This window comes from Parasteatoda tepidariorum, chromosome 4, assembly GCF_982258835.1.
Source record: "Parasteatoda tepidariorum strain Cologne lab strain chromosome 4, Ptep-v5.0, whole genome shotgun sequence".
Lineage (NCBI taxonomy): Eukaryota > Metazoa > Arthropoda > Arachnida > Araneae > Theridiidae > Parasteatoda > Parasteatoda tepidariorum.
Window position 1 is genome coordinate 114,151,338 of NC_141758.1, and position 24,341 is coordinate 114,175,678.

General features: G+C 30.2%; 1 long non-coding RNA gene across 1 annotated transcript; it reads right to left on the reverse strand.

Moving 5' to 3' along the window:
- Window positions 1-5,011: 5,011 nt before the first annotated feature.
- Window positions 5,012-23,685, reverse strand: LOC147812577 (uncharacterized). The gene is made up of 3 exons (XR_015432904.1): window positions 23,142-23,685; window positions 22,212-22,277; window positions 5,012-5,092 (listed from the first exon to the last, which is right to left on the reverse strand). It is a non-coding gene; the product is annotated as an uncharacterized LOC147812577 (long non-coding RNA).
- Between the last annotated feature and the right edge of the window lie 656 nt (window positions 23,686-24,341).

Sequence of the window (24,341 nt, forward strand, 5' to 3'; positions counted from 1 at the left end):
GATTTATATTGTTTTAATTAAACACATACATGAATTTTAAAACTGTGGTAAGCCAGTAGTTATAGCTCGTAAAATGACATCGTCAAATGGTAAGGATCTTAAAGGTGCTACACATTATACAAAAGGTGGAGAAACGAAGGCCTCCATGAGTTTCTTGTGTGACTCTTCTATTAATTGATGTTTAATTATATAGATTATAACAATTTGAAAATTAATAGAAATAAATAATGTGCTGTTGAGCATGACATGAATTAGTTGTGGTGTAGTTCTAGCAATTTTTCAGTCTGAAGTTAGTGTGGCACACTTTCCAATTTGCCAACAATAGAAAATCTTTTGTTCTTATTTTTGGCCACGGCTCTAAAATACACTAACACTGCGATGCTCTGAGTGACAGGCAGTAACTATTTTCCTAACTAATAGCAACTCTCAGCCTGTATGTGGTGGAGTTGGTGGTTTGTATTTATCTGTATATGCTTGTAGCAATATATACACAAACATACGTAGCTATTTATTAAAAGATTATTTTTTACTGTAAATTATATTTCAAGAAATGACTTAATGTTTTTTGCATAATTTCTATGTAAAGTGATAAACTATAATAATTTCAAAAAAAGTCGCATTCAATTTCAAAATATGTGCTTATCAACTCATGCAGCCTCTTTTACCTATGCCTAATTTAAATGTGGTCTCTCACAGTAAAAATGTTCCCTTTCTTTGCACTATGCTATTGCAAATAAATAAAATAAAACCTTGATTGAACAACTTTTTTAAATGACTGACAACTGAAGTTGGATAAAAGTGGAAGAAGAAGTATGACATTCATCACAGAAAAAAAAAGAATTTAAAAATTAAATATTATTAACATTTTGTTCCAAGTCAAAGCAATGTTTGCACAGCACAGCATGAAAATCACGAATGAAAAGTCAAAATTTTCATATGCTATATAATATTTGCTAATCAAATAAATAAAAAATGATAAACATTCATTTTTTTAAATAAAAAAAAGTTACAAAATTTTAAAACAATAATTAAAATTTTGGTACCATTTATCTTGGTATTCGTACCTGTGTCACATTATTGGGAAGTAAACTCTATCCCTGGAGCAACAACGACTCTCTTTTCTTCATTTACACTAAAATACTTGATTTTTGTTGAAAACACCAACTGTTAACTCTTTGGATAAAGTCTTTAACTTTGATTAAGTGTTTTTTTATTGCTTCTCTGCTATGATTTCATCATTTTTAATAAAGGTTAAGAGAAATATTAAGTTTCATTTAACTTAGTATCCACACTATTTGTTTTTCAAATTAATCTGCTCATTAATCACTTTCTGCTTCTACAAAAAGTTTGTTATTTTAAATTTCCTATGTTAGAACATTAAGCTTTATTCAAATTAAATATCTACCCTTTTGTTCATTTAAACTAAATTTCCCATTTCTTCGAATCAGACAGAAAAATAATTGTTTCTTGCAGAAAACATCGTCTATTAGCACTTTGAATAATACCTTCAATTATGATTACCTGCCTGATAAATTTTAAAAAAATAATTAACTAAAAAGGTCTATCTCCACCACTTTTTTCAAAATCCATATGGTTTTTCGCTCATTTTTAGGCATTTCTACATAGTTTTTCAGATTTTAATATTTTTAATACAGTATTACTAAAACACACAAATTTTGAATATGAGTCGTTTAGTTTTAAACAATTCCACCGTTTCCGATTTTGCAACACTTACGATCGTTTTTTCAACCATTTCCACATATTTTCTTTTTTCATCAAATTCCAATATTTTTAATTGACTTTATTATGACAAAAAAGTTTTTTAATTTGAATTAGCACTTTTGACGCACTTCATTAGAGACAATTTCCTCCTATATCTGTCTTATTTTCTTATTGAATTCCATTATGTTTACCATGTTACGAAAATATGCAAATTTGAGTTATTAATTTTTTACATGCTTAATTCTTAACAGTTCCATAGTAAATTCCTGTCGTTTCTAATATTTTTTTATTTTTAAATTTCCAATGTCTTCAATACAATTTTATTAAAAAAAAGGATTTCGAATTTGATTCAACACAGTTTAAATGCACTTCTTACACAACGATTTCGTCGTAAATACGAATAATTTTTTATCGTTTTCGACAATTTAAACATAATTTTTTAAATTTTGAGGTCACTACAACACGAAAATTTTTTTAATTTGAGTTATTTCTTTTTTATATGCTTGATTCACCTCGACTACATCATAAAAATCTAAGTTGCTTGTTGATAATTTTTTCAGTAGGTTATATAATGTTCTTTTAGCCATTACCATGTGTTTGTTGAAACACATAGTAATGGCTTAAAAAAAAAAATCTTAAAATTTTAATAGTTATCCCTTTTTGACAAGCACAGTTTTCTACAACTCTATTGTACATTCACACCATATTCTGTAGTTATCATTGTTCCACATAGCTTTTTTAATGCTGATGCTTTTAATACAATGACAAGTGACTATTATGACACGTGAATTTGGAATTTGAGGTATCACTTTTAATCATTCGGTTTATAACAATTACGTCATAAATCCACATTAAATTCTGAACATGCTTTTTATTGTTGTTTAACCCTTTTCATATAATTTTTTTAACTCAAATATTATTAGTTATTAGTTAATATTATTACAACACGCAAATTTTAAAAACTCATATCATTTTTAAGGATCTCCAGGATCCTATTTTAAATTTTTTCTTCTTTTTGGGTGGTTGTACTTTATGTCTCTTTAATAAATTTCAACTAAAGGTTCTTCTTTCAACCTTTTTACTCTTTAAAAGAGCACAGGACCTCACTTATGCTTCTTTACCTCTCTAATTTTTCTTTGGACAACCACTGATTTGTTTAGCTTATATATGTCAACCGACTAAAATTCAGTGTATATTGAGCACAAGGTAATGAATAAATATGCTTTGCACATTGAAAGAATCTTTTGAATTTAAATTCTTGCTACAAAGAAAAACTTATCTCTAGATTGCAGCTGATCTAAGCAAAATGAGATATTGCATAAAATTAGAGTGTAATCCTCATCTAATTTGGCATCCCATCTTACCCGCCAAAAATGACCATCTAGAGTGGTAACCATAAGCTCATCTCGAATACACACAAGTCTAAAAGAATACAAGACAAATTTTCTTTAAAAAGCCACAAAAAAGCAATTGGTTAAAAAAAAATTTTTTTTTAATTATACAGCTAGATAATTTTTATATTTTAAATTCAATCAATAAGAAATAATTTTGTGTTGGAAAGCTATTTCATGAAATTTGTTTTCATTAATTAAATTACATAACGTGAAAAAAATATTTAGATTAGGGGAGTACAACCTTTATTGAAAGGCCACAGTAAAACACCATTTGGTTTATAGTATCAGTTTATAGGTTAATGAGAAAAAAATTTAATTTTCTCTTTAGAAAAATAGTTCTATTCCTTTAAGTCTAAATGAATTTCTGCATCTTTGATTTTTAAATAAATTCTTGAACTGCAAGTGTTTTGACTACAGAACATTTTTTAAATTAAAAAAAAAGAAGTGCTTAAATTTTAGACATTTGAATTAGCATTTCTACATATTGGAATTTTAAAGCTATAATTTTTTATCTCCTTTTTAAAAAAAATGTTATCAGTTAGAAAAAACAATTAGCATTTTTTCTTATACAAGTTATTTAGTTTTGAAACTAGCATATAGAGAATCATTTTTCAATTGCAAAATGGCAAGGCTTTCAATTAGGCCTTGAAGACCAAAACAAAGTACTTGTTTTGTGTTAAAAGTAAAAAGTGTAGGAAGAAACTGAAAATTTCTGTCAATAGTACAATTAAAATGCCTTACTGAGAGTATTGTAAGTAACTAATGAGGATTATCTCGATTCACTGTCGACAAATGCGCGAAAGCATAAAATGATATTTCCAAAAAATATTAACCTGCATATTAATGAGTCAAGGCATAAATTGTTCACAAGTTCTAGTGAAAGAGGTGGCACTTTTTCTTTCAAAAACAGCTCATCGCTTTCTCTACGTAATCCAGAGACCCTATAAAAAATAACATGAAAAATGCTTCCTTAAATGCAAAATATAACAATACTACAGTTTTTACCAAAATAAAAACATTGAAGTTTATTTGAAAAAATACATAATAAACAAAGAATAAAATTAAATGGATTTATTCAACAGTATTTAAAATTAACTAATTGATAACCCAACATATACAACCATACAAAAATACTTAAAAGTGTTACTATTAAGAGTGAAACTTCTACAAAATAAAACCTTCATTTCCCTATTATTTTATTTCCTTATTATTTTATTTCCTTACCATTTTACTTCCTTACTATTTTTTTTCCTTATTATTTTATTTCTTTAAATTTTAATATTCTTGCATTTTAGAATAAAAATTTAGAATACTGACATTTGAGGTATACTGTAATTTTTAAATTTCTGTGATTTTTACTGTAATTTATTTTGCTATATAAGATTTGGTAGATTAATTTTAGTTTTTAAAGAAATCATATCAGAAGTCTTAATTTATAAATCAAAGTAAATTTATAAGGGAACAAGTGACATTTCTAAATTGATTTAAAAATCATTAATTTAATTATTTCAAATCATTTTGTTACAAAAATTGGAAATTCTCATATTACTCAGTTAAAAAATTTTTCTATGTGAGGTACAACATTTGAGAAACTTTTTACCTATAGACTCTAAACTAACTTAGTTTGATTTACAACCAGTTTGCTTTTCTGTGTTAAGAACTGTTTTCCTTGAATATATTTCAATAAAACTGAACTTGGCAAGAAATTTTTTACGAATTACATAGTGCAAATTTGCCCAAGTCACCAATGAGTAAAAATGAAATTATGTTGTACTTTTTCAATAAATTTTCACTTATTTTAATTATTGTTTTGCAAATATCTAACTAAATAAATATTAATAATTGATAACAAAATATTGTACAAAAGCATTAAAGTGAAATAAAAGAAATATATTACTTGCTATTCAACTACTCATATAGAAATTCAAAGAATCATCAATATCAACTCGATAAAACATCAGATAGTTGAGGCTAGTCTGAAAAAGAATAAGCAGTTAGTAATATTAAACATTAACTACTAAAAAAACAACAGAGATGCTTTTTCTAACCAACATAAGGTGACACACAAGTGTGTTGCAAAGAAATTTCAATTGTGTTATAAAAATTATTGAAATTTCATATTATAATTCACCAGTTTACTATGATTTTCGTAAAACTTTATGAAATAAACTTTCTGATAACATCTAAAATGTTTAAGAATTTATTACATAAAAATATTACCGTTGTAAAACTGGTAGAGTTCTCTCTAGGAATAAAAAAAAGCAGGATGCTTCCTCATAGAAAAGGGCATTTTGAGTTTGAAAAGGGTACTAAATTATGATAAAGATTTATCAAAATGAGACGGAAAAAAAACTTTATCAAATCTACAATATGTAATATATATAAATTAATAAGATAATATATATAATTAATAATATAATATATATAAATTACTAATAGCTGCACATAAATTCTTTTCAAAAGAAGTGAACTAAAATTATTTATTGATAGACATGAAAGCTATAATTTAAAATCTAAAATGAGATCTATAATTTAAACAGAAAATTATGAGAAAACTAAAATTTAAATGTGAATTTTAAGAAAAAGTGTACTTATTTTTAAAAAAAATAACTTTAATATTTAAAATCACTTAAAAAATTTATTAACATACCCCCACCCCCGAAAAAAAAAAGAAAAACTTAATTTAAAAATTTAACTAGTTGAGAACAATCCTAACAAAATAAATATTTGTATGAACACAAATAATTTTACCATTGTGTAATTATTATTTAAACAGTGAATTACTTTTTTCAAAAATGTTTTTCAAAGGCAGGACAAGCCGCCGTTTGAAAAACACTTAGGAAGAACTCTGAAACTCGTACAGTTAATACTGCTAATCTTTAAAAAATGAGGCTAAGAGGTATTTAGATATTTATCAATTATTCATGAATCAACTATTACCAACTGTTCATGAAAATTATTTCAATGCAATAATAATCATCAGTTAATTTTTTTTAATTGCCAATTTCTTTGAATTAAGTGAATAGTATAGTTAAATATGGATAAAAGAATTACCAATTTCAATGAAAATACTTAATTTTGTTATCCTTTTAATATTCTATCTGATTTATTACATTATAATGACATATTTTTTAAAATGCTAACTTAAAATTTGCATTGTGAAAAAATTTACTTTAAGTTTGAATTAACTTAAATTTAAACTAATTATTTTATGTTAAACTAATTTAACTTAAATTTAATTAACTTAAATTTAGTTTGAATCAACTTAAATTTACTTAAAGGTGGATACACTAAATCAGAAGGAAACTCCAGGATAAAACTAGAAATAAGTATCTAAGCTTTATAAGCTGCTGAGAGCATTTTTAGAAGAAATGAATGTCTTGGAAGTAATTCTAAAAAAAATATGTAAGATTTTTTTTTTAATTTTTTGAAAAATTTAGCTTATAGGTAGTATACGGGTTTATTCCAATTTTTTTAAACACCATAATACAAAATTCGAATTAAATTAATATAAGTTTTTAACAACATATATTTCAAGTATAATTTCGTCTACCAAAGCAAAATTTACTATATATATATTTTAGATTAAGCAGAATTTTAACAACACAGGGAGGAAGAGATTTTTTTTTTTAATGAAACGCAAATAAGGTTTCAGATGAAAGCTATTTCTACACCTCTGACACGCAATGGCCTGTGACATCTTAAAAGCAGTGGTGTTTGTTAACGGGTTTGCGTAGAAATGCTTTATTTGCTCACCGAACATCGTAGCTTCGCCAGGTCCTTGTTTTGTTTTGTGTTAATTTATTTTTTCACCCATCGGTCAGTCGTCATCGTCTAAACATTGCCAGAAGATGACGGACAGTTGAATGACTCGAAGAGGGCTAATAATAGGCTACGTGTTGTGCGAATCTCAGAATTTTGAGAAATGTGGTGTCCACTTTGGGGAACCAGTTCACAGAGACAGTGGTCTGCTGACCTGATCAAGGCTGCTAAAGCCGGCTCAAGACTGTTATTGGAAACTACTATCTCGCAACCTGTATAATGCTGCAAGAACATCCATTTCACGGATGGCAGTCACCCCAAAACCGCCGGGTGTTTCAGGTGGCTTCTAGTCTCTTAGACCGAGAACCACAAAAAGGATAGTCTAGCACAGTGCCGAGAACACCTGTCTTGGACAGTGGATGATTGGAGAGGGGTAATCTCTAGGGATGAATAGTGATTCAGTCTTGACAACGACTCGAGACGTGTTCTCATCTGTAGAGAATTTGGGAGTCGATATCAACCTTTTCACTTTGTCGAAAAGAACCACTATGGTCGAAACATCATGGTAGACGGACATATCGATTTTCATGTTTTTAATAGAGGTACTCTGACAGGTCATTGGGACAGAGACGAGATCATTTGGCCCTATGTGAGATTTTTCGGTGGACCATATTTCCTATTTATGAACGATAACGTTCGTGAACATGGGGCTCCGAAGATGGACAAATACGTCCCATTGGAGAACATTTAATGATTGGAGACGTCTCCTGACGTATGGGACACTCAACTGCAGCTCGAACTTGGTGCTTGAGTGGGTGAGGTTGCCACAGGGATTCATGAGAATCCTGGCTAACAGTATAACTCGCCAATGCGATAGTTGTGTAGCTGTTAGAGGCGATATTAGACATGTAGACATTCTTTAGGTTACAGGTTGCTCCCTTTTCTGCTTTCCCGTACATTGGTCTTATATCGGATGATATTTAGCTAAGTTTGGTTTTATTTGATTTGTTAGTTTTGTTTTTATTGTGAAAAAAATTAATTGTCCCTTCAATTGTTTTCGACAGTGTCTTGTTTCACTGTGTCGTCAAAATTCGCATTTGTATAGATAGTGTGGCAGGGCCATAATTTTTTTAAAAGAAGAGAGTTACAAAAATAGAGTTGTGGTAAGTTAACGATTACCAGCCAGAATTTAAAGCTAAGAGTTAAAATATAAATTCCTGGGAATATTTTTAGAAGATCTAATACGTGTTTTGGTTGAAACGCGTTATTTGGTATGGACTGAAGATAATCTTCAACGGATGAACTTTTTGAAGATCATACAGAATGGAGGGGAATAGCTGACACGCCTTTTTGAGGTAACACTTCGTAGTAAAATGAAATTATTGAGATTCGTACTGCTCGCTTTAATTTCTTTAAGGAAATGGGGATTTCCCAATGATTAACTATTTATTTTCTAGCCTAAGAGTAACCTGTGCATTTCAATATGGTTTCTAATGTACCGATATTTTTAATACGGAATTATTACATTTAAATTTCGAATCACTCATGTAATCACTTTTTGACGCGATTCATTCACCGACTTCAGTGTAAGTACGACATTTTTCACAGTTTTTCCAAGTGTTTTAAAATACCCGATACATATCATTACGACTCGCGAGTTTTGAATCTCTCATAGAAATTATTTTTTGACGTGCTCTATTTGTGCATATTTTAACATAAAACTAAAAGGTTTTTCAATCGTTTCTTTTTTCCGATTTGCTGCGTTTTCAAGAATCTTCATTTTTTAATGCTAAAATATTCGCGAGTTTCAAATCACGTATTCAATCACTTTTTGGAGCACTTATTTGTGCCAATTTTAACGTAAATCTTTGAGATATTTCGAATGTTATTTTGGCAACAACAGCTATAATTTTCCTTGTAGTTTTGAAAATCCCTATACTTTTAACTCAATATTGTAACTCGTGAAATTCGATTCAGTTTAAGAAAAATTTTTGTTGGGTAAAAGGAGCCTTTTATTTTTAAAAATTATTTAAGCTTCGTAAAACCAACAGTTTAATTAAATAAAGGTTGTAAAGTTTAAGTAAATGCCATACTAAATATTGAATCTTATTTTACGCTGCAAGGGTTTTGTTTTAATTTAGATAATTTTCAACCCTATGAAATTTCGTTAAATTGAAGTATTGAACTTTAAATTATTTTACTCAATAAAATAGTTTCCTTTTTTTTCCAAGTTTAATCCTAAAAACATTTAAGTTTCATATTGTTAGAATTTATGTTGAATTATGCATTGTATTGTATATATGTATTGTATCATATATTTATTTTGTATTGTATCTTTTGTATTATGTATCGTGATAAAAATATATTAATTTCTATTGTTTTAATTTATTTCAATTAATTCGCATTTTTTTATCAGATAAGAAGGGGTAATTTCTCTTAAAAGAGGGATCTGTTCTGCATTCTTTAATTTTAAATGTTCAAAAGTATTTAATTTTTTGCAAACATATTACTAAGTTATCTGATAAGCATTTACTATAATTGTAGTCAGCATGTCTGTCTAAATACTTGTGCACGCGGATCTTCAATGGTCAATCTGCTGTGCAAATGGCTCTTTACTCAAAAAGGTTGTGCATCCCTACGTAACGGTTCATTAAAAGGAAAATGGGCTATAAAAAATATTGTGCTTTAAAGACTATTAAAATGAGAAACTTTCGAAAGTTAAAAAAAAAAAAATGAAATGAAATTAAGAGTTCTAACACCAAAACGTATGCTGGCCATAGCTTTACTTTGTGGGGATAAACAGAATTCGATCTTATAGCAAATTAATCTTAAAAATCGGATCTTCAATGGTCAATCTGCTGTGCAAATGGCTCTTTACTCAAAAAGGTTGTGCATCCCTACGTAACGGTTCATTAAAAGGAAAATGGGCTATAAAAAAATATTGTGCTTTAAAGACTATTAAAATGATAAACTTTCGAAAGTTTAAAAAAAAAAAAAATGAAATGAAATTAAGAGTTCTAACACCAAAACGTATGCTGGCCATAGCTTTACTTTGTGGGGATAAACAGAATTCGATCTTATAGCAAATTAATCTTAAAAATCGGATCTTCAATGGTCAATCTGCTGTGCAAATGGCTCTTTACTCAAAAAGGTTGTGCATCCCTACGTAACGGTTCATTAAAAGGAAAATGGGCTATAAAAAAATATTGTGCTTTAAAGACTATTAAAATGAGAAACTTTCGAAAGTTAAAAAAAAAAAATTAAATTAAATTAAGAGTTCTAACACCAAAACGTATGCTGGCCATAGCTTTACTTTGTGGGGATAAACAGAATTCGATCTTATAGCAAATTAATCTTAAAAATCGGATCTTCAATGGTCAATCTGCTGTGCAAATGGCTCTTTACTCAAAAAGGTTGTGCATCCCTACGTAACGGTTCATTAAAAGGAAAATGGGCTATAAAAAAATATTGTGCTTTAAAGACTATTAAAATGAGAAACTTTCGAAAGTTAAAAAAAAAAAATTAAATTAAATTAAGAGTTCTAACACCAAAACGTATGCTGGCCATAGCTTTACTTTGTGGGGATAAACAGAATTCGATCTTATAGCAAATTAATCTTAAAAATCGGATCTTCAATGGTCAATCTGCTGTGCAAATGGCTCTTTACTCAAAAAGGTTGTGCATCCCTACGTAACGGTTCATTAAAAGGAAAATGGGCTATAAAAAAATATTGTGCTTTAAAGACTATTAAAATGAGAAACTTTCGAAAGTTAAAAAAAAAAAAATTTAAATTAAATTAAGAGTTCTAACACCAAAACGTATGCTGGCCATAGCTTTACTTTGTGGGGATAAACAGAATTCGATCTTATAGCAAATTAATCTTAAAAATCGGATCTTCAATGGTCAATCTGCTGTGCAAATGGCTCTTTACTCAAAAAGGTTGTGCATCCCTACGTAACGGTTCATTAAAAGGAAAATGGGCTATAAAAAAATATTGTGCTTTAAAGACTATTAAAATGAGAAACTTTCGAAAGTTAAAAAAAAAAAATTAAATTAAATTAAGAGTTCTAACACCAAAACGTATGCTGGCCATAGCTTTACTTTGTGGGGATAAACAGAATTCGATCTTATAGCAAATTAATCTTAAAAATCGGATCTTCAATGGTCAATCTGCTGTGCAAATGGCTCTTTACTCAAAAAGGTTGTGCATCCCTACGTAATGGTTCATTAAAAGGAAAATGGGCTATAAAAAAATATTAAGCTTTAAAGACTATTAAAATGAGAAACTTTCGAAAGTTAAAAAAAAAAAAATTAAATTAAATTAAGAGTTCTAACACCAAAACGTATGCTGGCCATAGCTTTACTTTGTGGGGATAAACAGAATTCGATCTTATAGCAAATTAATCTTAAAAATCGGATCTTCAATGGTCAATCTGCTGTGCAAATGGCTCTTTACTCAAAAAGGTTGTGCATCCCTACGTAATGGTTCATTAAAAGGAAAATGGGCTATAAAAAAATATTAAGCTTTAAAGACTATTAAAATGAGAAACTTTCGAAAGTTAAAAAAAAAAAAATTAAATTAAATTAAGAGTTCTAACACCAAAACGTATGCTGGCCATAGCTTTACTTTGTGGGGATAAACAGAATTCGATCTTATAGCAAATTAATCTTAAAAATCGGATCTTCAATGGTCAATCTGCTGTGCAAATGGCTCTTTACTCAAAAAGGTTGTGCATCCCTACGTAATGGTTCATTAAAAGGAAAATGGGCTATAAAAAAATATTAAGCTTTAAAGACTATTAAAATGAGAAACTTTCGAAAGTTAAAAAAAAAAAAATTAAATTAAATTAAGAGTTCTAACACCAAAACGTATGCTGGCCATAGCTTTACTTTGTGGGGATAAACAGAATTCGATCTTATAGCAAATTAATCTTAAAAATCGGATCTTCAATGGTCAATCTGCTGTGCAAATGGCTCTTTACTCAAAAAGGTTGTGCATCCCTACGTAACGGTTCATTAAAAGGAAAATGGGCTATAAAAAAATATTGTGCTTTAAAGACTATTAAAATTAGAAACTTTCGAAAGTTAAAAAAAAAAAATTAAATTAAATTAAGAGTTCTAACACCAAAACGTATGCTGGCCATAGCTTTACTTTGTGGGGATAAACAGAATTCGATCTTATAGCAAATTAATCTTAAAAATCGGATCTTCAATGGTCAATCTGCTGTGCAAATGGCTCTTTACTCAAAAAGGTTGTGCATCCCTACGTAACGGTTCATTAAAAGGAAAATGGGCTATAAAAAAATATTGTGCTTTAAAGACTATTAAAATGAGAAACTTTCGAAAGTTAAAAAAAAAAAATTAAATTAAATTAAGAGTTCTAACACCAAAACGTATGCTGGCCATAGCTTTACTTTGTGGGGATAAACAGAATTCGATCTTATAGCAAATTAATCTTAAAAATCGGATCTTCAATGGTCAATCTGCTGTGCAAATGGCTCTTTACTCAAAAAGGTTGTGCATCCCTACGTAACGGTTCATTAAAAGGAAAATGGGCTATAAAAAAATATTGTGCTTTAAAGACTATTAAAATGAGAAACTTTCGAAAGTTAAAAAAAAAAAAATTTAAATTAAATTAAGAGTTCTAACACCAAAACGTATGCTGGCCATAGCTTTACTTTGTGGGGATAAACAGAATTCGATCTTATAGCAAATTAATCTTAAAAATCGGATCTTCAATGGTCAATCTGCTGTGCAAATGGCTCTTTACTCAAAAAGGTTGTGCATCCCTACGTAACGGTTCATTAAAAGGAAAATGGGCTATAAAAAAATATTGTGCTTTAAAGACTATTAAAATGAGAAACTTTCGAAAGTTAAAAAAAAAAAATTAAATTAAATTAAGAGTTCTAACACCAAAACGTATGCTGGCCATAGCTTTACTTTGTGGGGATAAACAGAATTCGATCTTATAGCAAATTAATCTTAAAAATCGGATCTTCAATGGTCAATCTGCTGTGCAAATGGCTCTTTACTCAAAAAGGTTGTGCATCCCTACGTAATGGTTCATTAAAAGGAAAATGGGCTATAAAAAAATATTAAGCTTTAAAGACTATTAAAATGAGAAACTTTCGAAAGTTAAAAAAAAAAAAATTAAATTAAATTAAGAGTTCTAACACCAAAACGTATGCTGGCCATAGCTTTACTTTGTGGGGATAAACAGAATTCGATCTTATAGCAAATTAATCTTAAAAATCGGATCTTCAATGGTCAATCTGCTGTGCAAATGGCTCTTTACTCAAAAAGGTTGTGCATCCCTACGTAACGGTTCATTAAAAGGAAAATGGGCTATAAAAAAATATTGTGCTTTAAAGACTATTAAAATTAGAAACTTTCGAAAGTTAAAAAAAAAAAATTAAATTAAATTAAGAGTTCTAACACCAAAACGTATGCTGGCCATAGCTTTACTTTGTGGGGATAAACAGAATTCGATCTTATAGCAAATTAATCTTAAAAATCGGATCTTCAATGGTCAATCTGCTGTGCAAATGGCTCTTTACTCAAAAAGGTTGTGCATCCCTACGTAACGGTTCATTAAAAGGAAAATGGGCTATAAAAAAATATTGTGCTTTAAAGACTATTAAAATGAGAAACTTTCGAAAGTTAAAAAAAAAAAATTAAATTAAATTAAGAGTTCTAACACCAAAACGTATGCTGGCCATAGCTTTACTTTGTGGGGATAAACAGAATTCGATCTTATAGCAAATTAATCTTAAAAATCGGATCTTCAATGGTCAATCTGCTGTGCAAATGGCTCTTTACTCAAAAAGGTTGTGCATCCCTACGTAACGGTTCATTAAAAGGAAAATGGGCTATAAAAAAATATTGTGCTTTAAAGACTATTAAAATTAGAAACTTTCGAAAGTTAAAAAAAAAAAATTAAATTAAATTAAGAGTTCTAACACCAAAACGTATGCTGGCCATAGCTTTACTTTGTGGGGATAAACAGAATTCGATCTTATAGCAAATTAATCTTAAAAATCGGATCTTCAATGGTCAATCTGCTGTGCAAATGGCTCTTTACTCAAAAAGGTTGTGCATCCCTACGTAACGGTTCATTAAAAGGAAAATGGGCTATAAAAAAATATTGTGCTTTAAAGACTATTAAAATGAGAAACTTTCGAAAGTTAAAAAAAAAAAATTAAATTAAATTAAGAGTTCTAACACCAAAACGTATGCTGGCCATAGCTTTACTTTGTGGGGATAAACAGAATTCGATCTTATAGCAAATTAATCTTAAAAATCGGATCTTCAATGGTCAATCTGCTGTGCAAATGGCTCTTTACTCAAAAAGGTTGTGCATCCCTACGTAACGGTTCATTAAAAGGAAAATGGGCTATAAAAAAATATTGTGCTTTAAAGACTATTAAAATGAGAAACTTTCGAAAGTTAAAAAAAAAAAAATTTAAATTAAATTAAGAGTTCTAACACCAAAACGTATGCTGGCCATAGCTTTACTTTGTGGGGATAAACAGAATTCGATCTTATAGCAAATTAATCTTAAAAATCGGATCTTCAATGGTCAATCTGCTGTGCAAATGGCTCTTTACTCAAAAAGGTTGTGCATCCCTACGTAACGGTTCATTAAAAGGAAAATGGGCTATAAAAAAATATTGTGCTTTAAAGACTATTAAAATGAGAAACTTTCGAAAGTTAAAAAAAAAAAATTAAATTAAATTAAGAGTTCTAACACCAAAACGTATGCTGGCCATAGCTTTACTTTGTGGGGATAAACAGAATTCGATCTTATAGCAAATTAATCTTAAAAATCGGATCTTCAATGGTCAATCTGCTGTGCAAATGGCTCTTTACTCAAAAAGGTTGTGCATCCCTACGTAATGGTTCATTAAAAGGAAAATGGGCTATAAAAAAATATTAAGCTTTAAAGACTATTAAAATGAGAAACTTTCGAAAGTTAAAAAAAAAAAAATTAAATTAAATTAAGAGTTCTAACACCAAAACGTATGCTGGCCATAGCTTTACTTTGTGGGGATAAACAGAATTCGATCTTATAGCAAATTAATCTTAAAAATCGGATCTTCAATGGTCAATCTGCTGTGCAAATGGCTCTTTACTCAAAAAGGTTGTGCATCCCTACGTAATGGTTCATTAAAAGGAAAATGGGCTATAAAAAAATATTAAGCTTTAAAGACTATTAAAATGAGAAACTTTCGAAAGTTAAAAAAAAAAAAATTAAATTAAATTAAGAGTTCTAACACCAAAACGTATGCTGGCCATAGCTTTACTTTGTGGGGATAAACAGAATTCGATCTTATAGCAAATTAATCTTAAGGTCTCTATTTTTTATCAGTTGGTGGAGTAGAACTTTGTAATAACGATTAACATTTTCCTTACTTAAAACGAGAATCAGACTAACAAACTTTTATTTTAGAATAACAATCATCTACATTGGACTAACTATGAATAGAAATGAATCATTAATCCTAGCGCAAAAATTTTGCTACTATACTTTCTGGCTATTACTGTCTTTTTATGATACATTTTTAAAATATAGTTGATTTTAAATGGGTTAGCAAGAAAGTAATTTCGGTTGTTCAGTGTGAAATAATTCTGTTATCTCTATACTCTCGAATTTTTTCTGTACCGAAACTAAACTTATATAGTCCAATATTCTGTTGAAGAGCCCTTCTTTCTGGCAACAATATGATGCAACACTCATAAAAATTTTGGTCCTTATCAAGTAAAAAATTGAACCAAATGCGATTTGTGGCCATCGTTATTACTAAAATTTTTACCATTTAAAAAGCTATGTAAATTTCAATCATGCAAGGGTGCAAGTTCGAGGCTATATGGGGGACCTCTTTCCAACCAATAATTTTGTAGATGTTGCTCGAGTTGGAACACGATTCCTATGCAATAACATGATCTTCATCAAGTAACGTTATCGCCAGTCATAATTCGTTTTAAAAAAGGTGTCGATTGTATTATGTTTCAAATGCGTAATGCAAATATTGACTCGTTGTGTTAGGTTAATTTCTTTCAATTCGTGGAAACCCAAATATCTAGCTTCTTCTAAGTTCTTTTTCAATTAATGTGTTTCTTATATTTAAAGGTTTCACAATCTCGCGCACAGTTCATTCAATTCAATTATGAGTATCATATTGCCATCATCACGTTATAAGTTCTACCCGAACGATGGTCATCTTTTATTTAAAAATCACAGGAGAGAAATATTTTAAACCACCAATTCTGACACATGCGTTCTGTTAAGCAATCAACACCACTTCATGTGTCTCTTAATGAGCCTATTTATTGCCAGTGAGTCGAAAATCTGCCTAAATTTACCCTCCATGTTAAAATGACCTTTAAGCAGACAGCTGTAAACAAAGCTACAAACAATTAATTTCTATAGTAACCTAAAGGCATTGAAATACCAAATGTCAAAATAAAACAGAATTCTAACATTGACAAAAGAATATTGATATTGATGAGGCAAACATATTTCCATCTATTTGTGCAAATCGAAATAACTTTCTTGCCAACCCAATCGCTTCGTCTAGAATTTTCAAGATTATTAAGCTGATTTTAAAACTTTTTTTGGACTAACTTTTTTTTTTAAATGGAGAACGAATTTTTTTTTCTTTTGTCAACTCTTTGTGAGACAATTCTAAATTTTGGTGTCAGCTTATTACTTCTCAATTTAATGTCAAAGAAAAATTTTTTGAATGAACACATTTTTATTAGGAGGATTTTCTATTATCTAATTATCTGCGATATCCCAACATTTCGAGCTTAGAGGATTGGGGTGACAAATTTTTTCATTGCGTTTAAAACTCATTGTGAAGAACATAGAAAATTTGGATTCTATCACAGAAACTCAGGTAAAAATTGTTCTAACCATGACTTTTTTGTGTGGCACAAGCTGGCTAAAATTTGACGGAGTTACGATCGTCTATTATCGACTTACATTCGAGGGGCAGAATTCTCTAACGATTTCATATAATTGTATTAACTTTTGTGCATCGAAAACTGGTAGAAGTATGTTTTAATGTTTCGTGGAAAAGATTAAAATTTAATACTCTATTAAGGAGACCTTAGCTGAAAATTGTTTCGGATACATTTTTTTTTTGGTTGGACAAAACCAAAAGTTTAATCAGCAAGTTATTAACTACATCACACGTTTACTGGGAAATTCGAATTTTGGGGTTTTAGTGTGGCTAAAATAAGTAAAGGGCAAAACGCAAAGAAGTTTTCGTTAAGCAAAAGATTGGGTTAACATTTATCTACCATGGGTTAACATTTTGTGGTATATTTCGAGAGTTGGGTGTCAGCTTATAGCTATCCTCTTATCAAAGTAGTTTTGAGGAGAAATTAAATTATAAGTTCAACTAATTTAAGCTTTGTTTTTTAGTTCTAAAATGGGGGATTACCTAACAAATATCTAAAGTAAATATTCAGTTTGTGTTAATATTGTAAAATCTAACACACACTTCATATCATTGACGATTGACCGATTGAAAAAATTCTAAATTAAGCACACAGTTAAATTTGGCTTTGCCCTATTTATATTATAGGTTGATTAAAAAGAACTTTTAAACGGCTAATGATTATCTATATTAGCTTGAACAAATGTTTCATAGTAAAATTCTAAGTTTCACCTGCAGCCAAAATCTCCTCAATTTCGAGGATTTTATTTAGACAAAACAAGTTTATAAATAAATGTTTTTAATGGTAGGCTAAAAGATATATGGTGGGTTAATTTAGGTTTTTTTTATGGTGGTATAACAGTCAATTTTTTTTAAGTAAAGGGCCACCGTTATGAGAAATACACAATTATAATTGTAGGTGGGTTAGCGAGAAGTTTAGATAAAACTGTATATATAAATATATATAGCTTATTACATTTTTTTTAACTCCGTGGGGGGGATCTCAAATACAATAAATCAGTTTCAATTTTTTTTCTCAATTCAAACGTTTTCAAATGGGTGTTAAGAAAAAAGAACTGTTTTGTTAAGCTAACGATTATCAACAATGATCTAAACTTAAGAGCTAAAATTCGAATTTAGGAAGAGCTTCCTACCTTCGTTTTTGGGTGAGGGGTATAATGGAGGGTCTCCGTACTATTGACAATTTATGATGAACTAATATTTTGTTGCCAAATTTAATGTCAACTTCACGCTCTTCCATTTAACGCTTAAGAGGAATTTGAAAAAAAAATTGTTAGAAGTTTTATTTCTTTTTGATAGGCAATTTTTCGGGATGGTAAAAGAAGCATTTTCTAATTATTATCATCTAAAAACGTTTCGTACAAAAAGAAAGAGAAAACAAAAAACCTTTTATGAACCAAGCCTTGTTTCGATTTAGTAAGCTTTTCGTGGGAAGACAGAACTTTCTATTTAGTCAAATTTGGCTAAAATAAAAAGAATGTTTAAAAATATAATCATGAAATACCATCAATTATTTGTCCGTGGGCGAAAATCTGATGTGACTTGGTAGATAAACTATAACTTATTTTAGCCGAAACTACTTAAAAGGGAGTTAGGGCAAAAAGGTATTGGAAGGCTAACTATTTCCGACAAAGATCTTGAAGCGCTAAAATTTGAATTCTGAGTATCTATTTCTTGTAGTGCTGAAAACGTGTTCTGAAGAAAACGGTTTGTGAGGAAGATGGAAGATTACCTTCAATTAGCAAAAATTTTTGAAGAAAGGTTTACACTTATGGCGGACTATAAGAATGCGCTTTTAAATCTTAGTTGTGTTGGCTATTAGAATGACCAACGCTCGGTGACAAAATACGAATTCTAGGTTTTTTGCTGAAAAAAGCTGGTTTTTCTTTTGAATGGTAAGTTAAGCCAGCTCCTTATGTGTTTCAGCGTAGAGTGCAACGAGAATTGTGGAAAAAAATTTTTTTGGAAGCTAACAATTATAATAGGCTAATTTTTTGTGAATTGGAATTCAGAGTGCGACCAGAAAAACTTATTGAAAGATAATTAATCATCTGTATAATTATGTACCGACCCTCGCCAGTTTCGCGAATTCATGATTGTTGAACTCACAGTAACTCCATAACTACACTGATGGAAACAATTAAAAAGAGGACGGTTTTTTTAAATAAAAAAAAAGAACAGCATAAGAAACACCTTTAAGCATATAAGGTATCAGGTGTAGGCTGTGATAACCTGGTTGTTAAGACGCTGGACTCGTGTTCGTGAGAATGGGAGGTTTGAATCCCGCGTATTAAATGGAGAGGCGCATATTAAATTCGTCGAGGTCACAAAGTCCTCTAAGTTCCCATAACAAATCAATACGTCTGGAGGTACTGAATTGGAGATTGATCGGTCGGTCTCTGTGGTTCAGGTCAAAACTACGATCTAGGGATGAATGAATGGGTCCGCTTTGTAAAACGTGTTTGTGGCTGAAATTATACTCTTGGCTATAGATGGCGCCACTGAAAAACAAGAAACGCATCCTCTGCTTTAAATTCGCTTGTCTTCCCAAACAGGCTAGCTGGCATTGGCAAGTGAAACAACAGCAGGTATCAAATGATATCACAGCTCTTTACGGACAATCACTTGTCAGTGCCCTTAGGCAGTTGCGATGCCGTTAGGCAGAGGCTCTTTGATCGTGTTGAGTTCAGATACCTCATTTTCTCACCGAGGATTGTAGCGTAAGGACGGCTAGAAATATCGTAGCTTTTTCCTTGTTTTTTGAATTCCTTTGTTAACCCGTCATTAGTACGGCCAGTCTTCATCGTCTAGACAATATCACAAGTTGACTGTTGGCCCATCACAGGCTATCTGTTGTAGGATCTCGGGGTTTCGAGAAATTTTGTGTCCACCCCGTGGAAACAGTTCACAGTGGTCTGTCGACCTGGTCAAATCCGCAAATGGGCAATAACGCCAGCTCAAGACTAGGGATGTAACGGATATTCAGCCACTATTCAGTATTCGACCCTTTTGCCGAATTATTCGTCTAAGTATTAATTGGAAAATGATTTTGTTACAAAGATTTTTTGGCGGAAATTTGATAAAAACGGAATAGATTTCATAAAGAATAAGCTAAAATTGTATTTTTTAAAATACATTATTCGAAATAGTTTTCACTCATATTTACCAATTTCTGAAACTTGTTAATTGATGTTCTGAAAGATACTTAAAAAAGTGAATTTTGAAGAATTGAAACTAGATTACTTTGCACTGAACCACGAGTTCTGAATTTTATCTATTGTGGGGGGCGGATGTTATCGACTATGCCAACCGTCATCTATCAAAAGGTACCTCATGATTTAATCAAGTTAGCATGTCTTATATACCGGTGAATTGATGTTTAATTTTCATAGTGGTAGTTACGCTACATCTATTAATGCTGAATTTTTCTTTTTTTAAATTATATTCAGGAAAATCAATTTCATCGTTTTTGTTTTAAAAATTAAACAATTTAGTTTAAATTTAATTAAAATTTGTTTTAAAAACTAATAATATTTCAACATTTTATGTTTGAAAAATTAAGAATTTTTTTTTGTTTTATTTTTGCTTGTTTGTTTGCTTTCTAACTAAAGCGAAGCATACTAACTGACAGTTTCTAATAAACTTTATTCTTTAATTGTCACTTTTTTCTCGGACGGTAAGACAGAAAATTGTGATTCTCATCGTTCAAGTTATATTTCAGAACAAAGAGCATTTTTTTCAGTTTCGCTTTTTTCTTTACTAATTTTTCTTTTAATCAGCATTTTTTAAAGAGCATTTCAGTGAACGTTATTCTTTATGGTCACTTTTTTCTAAAGATGTGAAAGAGTTAAATTAGGATTTTCAGAGTTAAATCTTTCGTTTAAAAATTAAGGACGATTTTTGTTTCTATTTTTATCTTTTTTTTTCTTCAAAAAACTTGTTTTTATTGACGTTTTTGTTAAGAAGCGGCATTTTAAGAAATTTTTATTTGACATTAATCTTCACTTTTCCTTTAAAATACTGCAGTTTGAAAATTTAAATGTTTAGCTTTAAAATTTTATCTTTCAAAAATCAAAATAGATTTTAATTTTTTCTGTTTCGCCTTTGTATCTTTGATTTTTAAAAGGCGTTCTTATGACAGCGCTGCATTTTTAAAAGGGTTACTGATAGACATTTCCTTTAATGTTTTATGGATGATTTTTCAAATAGCCGTTAGTTTTTTTTTGCCTTGAATATTACTAAATACCTAATTATCTTCCTTGTCTTAAATATTTTTAATAAATTTTTTTTTTGCGCTTATTCCGTACCAAGTTTTGTTTTGATTATTTTTCAATAAATGACTAAACTTATATCTAGATAAAAGAAATATTTATGAATGATTTTTTTTAAAAAAACATATGTTGTTATTCTACCGCCAAATATTCGTTATTCGGCTAAATCACTATTAGTTACATCCCCATTCAACACCATTATTTGAGGTTTCTAGCCTAACGGGATAAGTCAGCGACAGCAACACAACTGTCTCTGATTCTGTATGATTCATCAGGAACGTTCATATCACGGATGGCAGTCGTCTAGAGACTTAATATTGATGGTCAACATTACTTTAACTTTAAATCACAAAAATAATCATCTGGCATGATGCCGAGAACAATCGTCTTGGACAGAGGATGAGTCGCGATTCAGTCTGAACAGCGAATCGAGACAAATTCTCATGTGGAGAGAACCCGAGAATTGATATCAGCCCTCAAACACTGTCGGAAAGCACCACTATGGTCGATGTGGGCAGGCATCATGGCAAACGATCATACCGACGTTCTTGTGTCCGATTGGGGTACTACCAACAGGTCAGTGATATAGGGACGAGATACTTTCACCCTTTGCACCGATCGATACTTTTTTTTATTGACGATTACGCCCGTCTACACAGGGCTCAGTTGGTGGACCAATCGGGGGGATATTTAACAATTGGGGTGACCTGCAATGTCCGCTGACTGTAACTCTATCGCTATTATTTCCTCTGACTGACAAGTCAAATGCTGCACTGGACAAGTGACCATTTTTTTTAAATTTAGGGTTCAGAATGTGCCCATTTTTATTTTACCATATATTTGTCTTATATCGGATATTTTGGCCAGGTTTGATTTTAGTTGCTTTGTTAGTTTTTTTTTTATTGCAATAAAAACTATTCGCTTCTTCAAGTGTTCTCACTATTGTAATAAAAGGAGTTATCCGATTGGTGATATAAGCAATGCTGCCCTCTGTGATCAACTTCTAACAGTCGAATGGTTAGTTACATATTATATATAGATATATATTATTTTAATGAAATGATTAAAAACTGACTTTACCAGTTTACATTACTTACATTTAAAAAAATCAAAATAGTGGCAGCTGGCAGACATTCTCTGACTTCAATCATTCCATTTTGCTGCTAAGAAATAATATATGTTAATAAAGATATTATATAGTATCAGTCGTGCAAAGTTAGATAGAACAGAATTGCTATCGTTTAAAACAGTTTTATGTTATTGACTACGTAGAAAAGGTCAAGTAAAACTAGAATTTATTTTTAAAAAAATCAATAAAGTAATTTTATGGATATGCATTGTTATTAGAATTGCAGCAGATCTTTGAATTTATATTAAAGCTGTGACAGGCTTTTGACTGTTGCTAATTTTTTTAATACATAAGGTACCTAATTTTATTTTTTTAATATTACTTTTATTTATCTAGAACTTTTAATTGCTAATTTTGTTAAGTTTTATTCGAGTCTTTTAACTACAGATCAGGTTTTTATGAAATTTAAAAAAAATTTAATCAATATTTCGAGAAAAAAATTAAGAACCTGTTTTTGATAATTTGAAAAAACTCTTTTCACATTTCTTTGAATCTAAAATTATTGTACACCCCAGTTCCTGTTTTTGTATATAAGCGAAAAATAAAATCCCGATTTTGTGAGTAAATAAAAACACAAAAGCCTTTTTTTAAACAGTTGTAGCTTTAAACTTATGATTTAAATTCTCAGTCGTTTTTGTTATGCGTAAGACATATCTTATAGAGGGTTAATTTTTTAGGTGAAAAATATTGTTAAGGGTCCACTTTTAAGATAAAAAACATTTGATAAGGGTTCGTTGACGAACCCAAATTTTTATAAAAATGGACCGTGAAATAAAAACGTCAAATATTATCGTAAAAAAACATTAAAAAATTAAATTAAAAAGTAACATAAATGAAATGAAAAATTTAGTTTAAAGATTAATAGCGTCATAAAAATTAAAATTTGAGAATTACTTACATGTGCAGCTGAAATTTTTCAGAATTATCGAATCCAGCATCCAGTTGCGCTGTTTCTTAAATGTTTCCATTTCAGATTCAAATCTGTCAAAGTTATTGAGCCCTTAGTTCTTCCTATAAAACTAAATAACATTAAACTATAATATTTAAGCAAAATAAGTCAAATTACATTCTATAGGAGTAAACCATAAGTAAAGGAAAAAACTTGAGAATAAGTGAAAATGATGACAGGTACGAAATTCGATAAGAGGTACCTCAAAAACATATCCCAAAGGAATGGTCAGAAAACTCAACAAAGAAAACGACGAAAAATAAAGGACAAGAAAACAAAGAAAAACAATCATCAAGGAAACGATGGAAAACAAACATCAGGGAAACAATGGGAAAAAGCACCAAGGAAATAACGGAAAGCAAGCACCAATGAAATAATGGAAATCAAGCACCAAGGAAATAATGGAAAGCAAGCACCAACAAACTAATGGAAAACAAGCACCAACGAACTAATGGAAAGCAAGCACCAACGAAATAATGGAAAGCAAGCACCAACGAAATAATGGAAAGCAAGTACCAACGAACTAATGGAAAGCAAGCACCAACGAACTAATGGGAAACAAGCACCAACGGAATAATGGAAAGCAAGCACCAACGAAATAATGGAAAGCAAGCACCAACGGAATAATGGAAAACAAGCACCAACGAAATAATGGAAAGCAAGCACCAACAAAATAATGGAAAGCAAGCACCAACGAAATAATGGAAAGCAAGCACCAACGAACTAATAGAAAGCAAGCACCAACGAACTAATGGAAAGCAAGCACCAACGAAATAATGGAAAGCAAGCACCAACGAACTAATGGAAAACAAGCACCAACGGAATAATGGAAAGCAAGCACCAACGGACTAACGGAAAGCAAGCACTAACGAACTAATGGAAAACAAGCACCAACGAACTAATGGAAAACCAGCACCAACAAAATAATGGAAAGCAAGCAACAACAAAATAATGGAAAGCAAGCAACAACGAAATAATGGAAAGCAAGCACCAACGAACTAGTGAAAAGCAAGCACCAACGAAATAATGGAAAGCAAGCACCAACGAAATAATGGAAAGCAAGCACCAACGAAATAATGGAAAGCAAGCACCAACGAAATAATGGAAAACAAGCACCAACAAAATAATGGAAAACAAGCACCAACAAAA